Here is an 8,677-nt window from a genome sequence, read left to right as displayed (position 1 = left end):
CGATATAGCTTAGTTGGGGGAAGCTATAGCTCATGCGATTTAGTCTATGCTTTGACCTCCTCAAAGGACTCCTCTAGAGACCATGTATAATCTAAAGCTGGATAAGTTTGAGGGTCATGAAGGTTATGAGGCAGCCGAGCGATGGCTTGAGCATATTGAAAAGACTTTGTAGTGTTGCAAAGTCAGGGGAATCTTTCTTCTGAAAGGTGGGTAGAGATGACTTCATGGTTCTTAGGTAAAGAATCGGCATCCTAATGGGTACAGGAGGTTCGTCATTTGACCCCAGAGGAAGCGGTTGACTGGGAAGTTTTTAAACGGTTATTTCAAAAACGGTTTGTTCCCCCTGAGTGTATTGATCATAAGAAGCAAGAATTCACTAACTTGAAGCAGGGGAAGTTGACGGCGAATGAGTACTACAGAAGATTCACTGATTTGTCTCGTTATCATCTGAAAGTTGCTACTAATCTGGTTAAGATGCTTCGTCGTTTCAGGTTGGGTACTAAGAAAAAGTAGCATTCTATGGCGACCACTACTCTTTGCGATACTTATCAGGAGTCCTACGAGATTTTGTTGAGGATTGAGGATTCTGAGAATTTGCCTAGTGAAAGTGAAGCAGAAGAGAAGGACGGTAATCAAAAGAAAGACGATAGAGGTAATGGTCAAGTATCTAAGGGACCCAAGAAGACTCAGAATTTTAAGAGAAACGGGGCTAGCTCTAGTTCGTCCAGTGGAGGCATGAGTTCTACGGGCCAACATAAAGGTAGTAGGTTTGCCGGAGGTCTACGTTTTCAGAGGCAACGAGATGCCGGCGGTTCTGGTGGTTCAGGAGCTCCGTTTTGTTTGAGATGTAACGGCCGACACTTTGGTGAGTATAGATAGGGCAGTCGAGGATGTTTTACTTGTGGACAGGTTGGATATCGGGCAATAAATTGTCCACAGGGTCAGCAGAGGCCTCAATTGCCTTCTTTGTCATCACTAGTTCTTAGTCAGCAGGCTCCAACACCGAGCAGTTATGGTCAGACAGGTCGTGGGGGTACTTACCATTACCAAATAGATGTTATCCCTTATTCAGGAGTGCTGTACTCATATCCTCAGGATCTGTGTTATCCGAGCGTCTACCATAGTGGATATCAGCAGTACCCTGGAGGGTATACCCCATATCCTCCTTATCCAGCTGGCGAATTGTAGTGGTATTCGGGAGTACAGCCCCAACAGAGGGAGGTTGCTTCTAGCAGCGCAAGGTCGTCCAGACAGACTGGTCAGGGCCGTAGTACACCTGGACGTAGTGGTCAGTTGAGTAGAGGTCAAGGTGGTCGGCAGCAGTCTTAGGGCCGTATTCATAACCTCATGGTGCAGGATGCCCAGAACAACCCAGATTTGATCATGGGTACGTTAAATATCCTTGGTCACTTTGCTAGAGTGTTGATTGATTGTGGTGCTACTTATTCAGTTATTTCTTATACATTTTCTCAATTGACGCAACCTAATCCTATACCTCTCGGGTTTGAGTTAGAGTTTTCGATGCCTAGAGGAGAGACGTGTCAGGTGGGTTGGATGTACCCTGGGTGCCCAGTGTTAGTGGAGGATGAGGTTACGCCAGCTAACCTCATTCCGTTGGATATTATTGAGTTTGATGTCATTTTGGGCACTGATTGGCTACACTTTAATCGAGTCAATATTGATTGTTATGAGAAGAAAGTTACGTTTCATCGCCCGGGGCTACCTATGGTTACGTTTGTTGGCGAGTGTAGCGGCGTGAGACACGACATTATTTCGGTAGTGAGAGCCAAGAAGTTGTTACAGAAGGGTTGTTAAGGATATCTGTTACATGTTGTACTGAATGATAACATTTCTAGTTTTGTGGAGGACATTAGGGTGGTTAGGCATTTTCCCGACATGTTTCCAGATGGTTTACCGGGATTGCCGACAGATCGTGACGTAGAGTTCGCTATCAACTTATTGCCAGGTACAGACCCTATATGCTTGACTCCCTATCGAATGGCTCCTGCTGAGTTGAGAGAGCTGAAAATTCAATTGTAGGAGTTATTAAATAAAGGTTTTATACAACCTAGTACTTCACCTTGGGGAGCTTCAGTCTTGTTCGTGCGAAAGAAAGATGGTACCTTAAGGCTGTGTATTGACTACTGGCAGCTGAACTGGGTGACGATTAAGAACCATTATCCGTTGCCACGTATCGACGATTTGTTTGATCAGCTACGAGGAGCTTGCGTGTTTTCGGGGATCGACTTAAGGTCTGGCTACTATCAGCTGAAGATTATGAGTGATGATGTCTCTAAGACGGCGTTTTGAACCCGTTATGGTCACTATGAGTTTTTAATGACGCCGTTCGGGTTTACTAACGCACCTGCTGCTTTTATGGATTTGATGAATCGGGTGTTTAAACAGTACTTGGACAGGTTTGTCATTGTTTTTATTGATGACATTTTGATCTAATCCAAATCCAAAGCAAATCGTGTGAGACATCTTACTTTAGTGTTGAAGAAACTGAGGGAGCATCAGTTATACGCTAAATTCAGTAAATGTCAGTTTTGGTTAGATCGAGTAGTGTTTTTGGGACATGTTATCTTGGCTCAAGGTATTCAGGTGGATTCCCAGAAAATTGCAACAGTAGAAATTGGGAGCAGCGACGAACCATCTTTGAGGTACGGATTTTCCTTGGTCTAGTAGGCTATTATCGACGGTTTGTTCAGGATTTTTCTGTTATTACGTTGCCACTTACGAGGTTAACCAAGAAGAACGTTAGATTTGAGTGGGACGATAGTTGCGAGTAGAGTTTTCAACAACTGAAGTATTGTCTCACCCATGCACCGATGTTGGCACTTCCAGATGACAGTGATAACTTTGAGATCTACAGTGATGCGTCGTTGAATGGTTTGGGCTGCGTACTAATGCAACACGGCAGGGTTATTGCTTATGCTTCAAGACAATTGAAGCCTCATGAGGTAAATTATCCGACTCATGATCTTAAGTTCGCGGCAATCGTGTTTGCACTGAGGATTTGGAGACACTATCTTTATGGTGAGAGATGTAGGATCTTCACAGATCATAAGAGTCTCCAGTACCTATTTACTCAGCGAGATTTGAACCTTTGCCAACGGAGGTGGATAGTATCACCCGGGACGTGCAAATATGATGGCTGATGCACTTAGCTAGAAGTCTCAAGGCATAATTAATGCTGTTCACGCAAGCCGTGTTCCTCTTTTTACTGATTTGAGATCGACCGGGGTGAAGTTAGAAGTGGAAGCTCGAGAAGAAGCCTTACTTGCTCACTTTCAAGTTAGGCCAATCTTGATCGATTGTATACTCGAGGCGCAAATGGATGACAACGAAACTCAAGAGTTGATTCGGCTAAGAAATGAGGGGCAAAAGAAAGATCTTCGGATTCGAGAATCTGACGACATGCTCATGCTTGAAGGTAGAATGTTTGTACCGAACAACGCAGAGTTGAAGAAAGATATTTTAGATGAGGCACACGTATCAGCATATGCTATGCATTCGGGTAGCATTAAAATGTATCATGCCATATGACCATTTTACTATTGGCTGGGTATGAAAAGAGAGATTGCTGAGTATGTTAGCAGATGTATTGCATGCCAGCAGGTTAATGCCGAGAGGAAGAAGCCATTTGGACGGATGCAGCCACTTCCCGTTCCACAGTAGAAATGGGAAAATATTACCATAGATTCATGTACAAGCTTCCTCGGACACGGAATGGTTATGATGGCGTTTGGGTAGTGGTTGATCGGCTCACCATGTCTGCGTATTTTATTCCAGTTCAAGAGAAGTTTTCCCTAAAATGGTTAGCTGAGCTCTTTGTGTTGAAGATCGTTAAATACCATGGTGTACCAGTCAGCATCATCTCTGATCGAGATCCAAGATTTACTTCTAAATTCTGGACAACATTTCAAGAAGCTCTTGGTTCGAGATTACTGTATAGCAGGGTATATCATCCTCAAACTAACGGGCAATCAGAAAGGACCATTCAAACACTGGAGGATATGCTGAGATCCTCTATTTTGCAGTTTGGCGATGCATGGCATAGACGTTTAGATCTGATGGAGTCTGCCTACAACAACAGCTATCATTCAAGCCTTGGTATGTCACATTTCGAGGCATTGTATGGTAAATCGTGTCATACGCCGTTGTGTTGGTCAGAGGTAGGCGAAAAAGTTTTGGAGGGCCGAAAGATAATGGATAAGACTACCCAAAATATTCAAGTAATCAAGTCTAACCTGAAGGCGGCCCAGGATCGTCAGAATAGCTTAGCGGACAGACATGCCACGGACCGGACCTATAAAGTAGGTGATTGGGTATTCTTGAAGTTGTCGCCATGGAAGGATGTTGTATGATTTGGGAAAAAGGGGAAATTAAGTCCCACGTATATCGGACCGTACGTGATCACTGAGCGGATCGACAAAGTAGCTTATAGACTTGAGTTACATCCAGAGTTAGCTCAAGTGCACAATGTGTTTTACGTTTTGATGCTTCGTCACTATGTCTCAGATCCATTACATGTGCTACCTCCACAGCCGTTGGAAATTAATCATGATTTGACTTACGATGAGGAGCCGGTGACTATTCTTGACTAGAAAGATAAGGTTCTGAGGAACAAATCAGTATGCTTGGTGAAGATTTTGTGGAGGAATCACTCTGTGGAGGAGGCTACTTGGGAGATGGAGAATCAGATGAGGGATTTGTATCCTCATTTGTTTTATGATTACTAGTAGTTTGTTTTGTTGTGTAAATTTCGGGGATGAAATTTTTTTAAGGTGGATAGGTTTATGACAGCCCGTCCCGATTTTTGTACTGTTAGTGTGAAATGATGATTTTGCCCCTGGACGTATTTTGTGTTGTAGGGTATTGTTTAAATTGTTTTTGTTTGTGGGTTGCCACCTCACACACACACACACACACACACACACACACACACACCCGTGAACTTTTCCTCTCTCCCTTCTCTCTCGAATTTTCTTCCATTTCCTTTGCAAAGGTACGGACGAACTTCAAACTACCTTCTACTACCACGGATCGACGTCGAGGAGTTTACCTTTGTGTTCCTTGTAAGCTCAGGAGCTCATCCATACACTTAAATCAACGTGAGACCTTAAAAAACCCTAGAACTCGTGAACCCAATTTTGGTGCACTGTTCATGCACATGTGATCTTGAGGTTTTTAGAAGTTTTTAAGGTTCTAGGAAGCTTTAGAACCTTTTCACGAAGCTGGGGAAACAATTTTGAAGTGTTTTGGACGTCGGGAAGCCCAGTTTCAGAGAGTTGCAGGTTTGGCCGGAATGTCGTGAGTTTTTCTGGTGAGATTCCTTTGGTTTTGGGTCTCCAAAGTGGTAAGGTTTTGTTCTACTCGTTGTAAGCTTCATTTTGGTATCAATTTCATGGAATTTGGTTGAGAAATGAAGAAGATATTACGGTTTGAAGTTTTTCCAGTTTTCCGGCGAGAAGTCGAGTTGCAGGCGGTGACGCTGACGGCGGCGAACGGTGGGGACCGCCAAGGCTCACCGGAGAAGGAGGAGAATATTCCGTCAGAGTTAACGAAATATTCTAACGGTGTCAGGTAACGGCCGTTAACGTCTGTTAGGGTTCTAACAAAATATTCCACGGAATATTCCCTAACACTGTTAAGGTGTCACACGCGTGCCAAGCACGTGCCCGCATATGGCCGGCACGTGGCGATGAGTGGGAGGTCAAAAAATTATTTTAAAAATATGGGGGTGTTCGTGGGATTGAGTAGATCACGTTGGTATATTTAAACACCCCATTTGAGCAATGTATGTGAAGTTATTATCTAAGGTTGGTTATGTGTGTTAAATTGACGTTTTTATAGTTGTTTCACATATAGGTGAGGACTATCCAGAGGACGAGCGCAACCACGCAAAGGCTCGGGGCTTACGATCCTTCTACGTAGTAGTGAGTGGGCTTTTGGTTTTCCGTATATACCTATATACTTGAGAAGTTTTCCAGAAAATGCAATTAAATGTTTATATGTTTTTTTTAAATGCAATGCATAGTGTTTGCATATTTATTTATGCATTAATAGTTGCATATATGTATGCTTTGGTGCCGCAGACGCGCAGGTAAGTCAGGTGAGTATATTGTTAGTGATAGATGTGGTGTTGATGAGATTGAGATATAGCTTATAGTCCTGCACCTTGGTGATTGTGCTCAGCCAGAGTAGGGCCTAGCCTTCACATCATCGTTCACCTCCCGCACTGTACGCTCAGCTTGGATCCAAGGCAGGTGCCAGCCTGTCGTACATACCACTTCAGGTGGTTCCGACTCGTAGGTGACTTGCGATACTTCGCACAACCTTCACATGAACTTCGTACTAGAGCGTATTTATTTACACCCAACCTGTTGTATAGACCACTATAGGTGGTTCTGACTTGTGTGCAAGATAGTGGTTGAGGAGCTATAGTTTCAGCCGTACAGGTCACTTTAGGTGACTCCAGCTGATGTGTTGATATTATCAGCATATTATGATTTGTGTTATCTCACCTGGTTGATGCTTATATTGTTGATCGGATATTTTGGCATGGCATATATCTGGCATGACATATTTGAGCTTTATCGTTTTTAGCATGATTTGATATACGAGTATGTACAATATTTTCTGGAAAGTATACAGGTTTTCCAGAGAGGGGTTATTACTTCATATTGAAATGGTTTGAAAAACAACTTTGTTTTTGCCCACTCACGTTTTCTGTTTTGTGCCCCTCCAGGTTTTAGGCAGCGAGGACGTGGGTGGGGACAGAGGCATCGAGGCATTTCTGACAGAGCGCCCTCCATGTAGGACTTTCTAGTTATCACTTGTGTAGTGTTTGTTTATTCTGGACTGCACCTAGGATACTTAAGCTCCTACTTTGCACTTTCCTTCCCTGTTTGTCACTAGCACTCACTGATCTTTTATTGTAAATTATTTTGTTGACTTTATTTCCTTGTATTTTTTTACTCTCTTGCTTCCACACTGTGCACTTGACTACGTCACCCTCACGTGACGGCCAACACTCTCCATTTTGGGTCGGGGTGTGTCAACTAGGCTCGAACTAAGCAATATCCATAGTTAAGTTTGACTTGACAAAATTTGTATTTTTGGATGTCTAAATTATCCCTAATAACACTTACTTTGGGTCTCTCACATATTATCTATATTTTTCATTCAATTAAATGTCTTCAAATACCTTATGGGGATTTGGAAAAAAATTTAAATGTCATGATTCCTATGCATTTAATAACAAAAATTTACATGATACCAATGTTCCTTGTATAGTTGTTTTCAGATGATGCTACAAATATAAAAAATGTTATTTTATTCAAAATTATCAATATTTTAAATATAACATGGTGAATTATTTTGCACAACATATATAATAAATTTATAAGTTCCTAGTAAATTATGTAATGATACATGCAAAATAATTTACCTACAAAATAAATAAATATTTTTTATTCAAATTAATTAAATACCAATATTTTGCAAAAAAATAAAATAAAACAATTTACCTACAAAATAAAAGAATGTCGATTGATTGCACACTCTATATAATAGTAACAAAATGTGGCTAGTATATATGTAATATCACATGAAAAATAATTTACCTACAGAATAAATAAACGTTTTTGGCCAATTTGTGACAGCTCGTCCCAGAAACATTTTAACGTACGTGTGAAAAGACGAAATTGCCCCTAGTTTGATTTCTTTACGTTTATTTGTTGTTTTTGAGTTTGGTTGGCATGTTTGGACCCACACACATCTTCCCACCAACCACCACATTTCTCCCTGTTTCTCTACACCTGTCCCGAGCCCCATTCCTTTCCTCTTCCTTCGAAAACCTACGGACACACACAAGCACACTAAACCTCCACAGATCGAAGAAACTAAACCCATACTCGAACTCGTGAAGCTTGTAGAAGCCCAACCGTACTATTTTCAGGTAAGAATATCAACGTTTTCACGTCGATTCCACGAAGTCCGATTTGGGGTACTATTCATGCAAACGTGATTTCTCATGTTTTAGGAAATTTGAAGCTCGTAGGTAGCTTGGTGAGGTCCCAAGGAGGCTCAGAGTAGTTCGTTTGAAGGAATTGGACGTCGGGATCACTGTATTCGAAGTTGGCCGGAGTTGGATTGTTTTGACAGGTGAGATTTCGTGGTTTTTAACCCTTGAAAGTAGTATAATTATGTTCCTCTAGTCCTAAGCTTCAATTTGGTACTAAGTTTGTCAAATTTGGGTGAAAAACGAACGAGATATTGAAGTTTGAAAATTTTCCAGTTTTCCGGCGGCGGAGGCTCGCCGGAGAAGGAGACGGAATATTCCGTCAAGTCTGACGGAATATTCCTGACGCCGTTGACGGAATCTGTCAAAACTGACAGAATATTCCCTACGGCGTCAGTTGACGCCGTCAGCGTGCCAGGCACGTGCCTGGCTTGGCCGGTGCGTGGGGGCGCGTGTGGCGGTGAAATTTTTTTCTAAAAATTTGGGTGTGTTCCTGAGGTCGAGTAGAGCACGTTGGTATATTTATTTGCCCAATTTGAGCAATGTATGAGAAGTTATTACGAGAAGTTGGTTATGTGCTTTAAAATTAACGTTTTTGTAGTTGTTTCGCATATAGGTGATACGTATCTCGAGGACGAGCGTGGTCAC

The sequence above is a fragment of the Pyrus communis genome, chromosome 16, assembly GCF_041283825.1.
Source record: "Pyrus communis isolate YQ-2024b chromosome 16, ASM4128382v1, whole genome shotgun sequence".
Classification (NCBI taxonomy): Eukaryota; Viridiplantae; Streptophyta; class Magnoliopsida; order Rosales; family Rosaceae; genus Pyrus; species Pyrus communis.
This window is presented reverse-complemented; position numbering follows the sequence as displayed.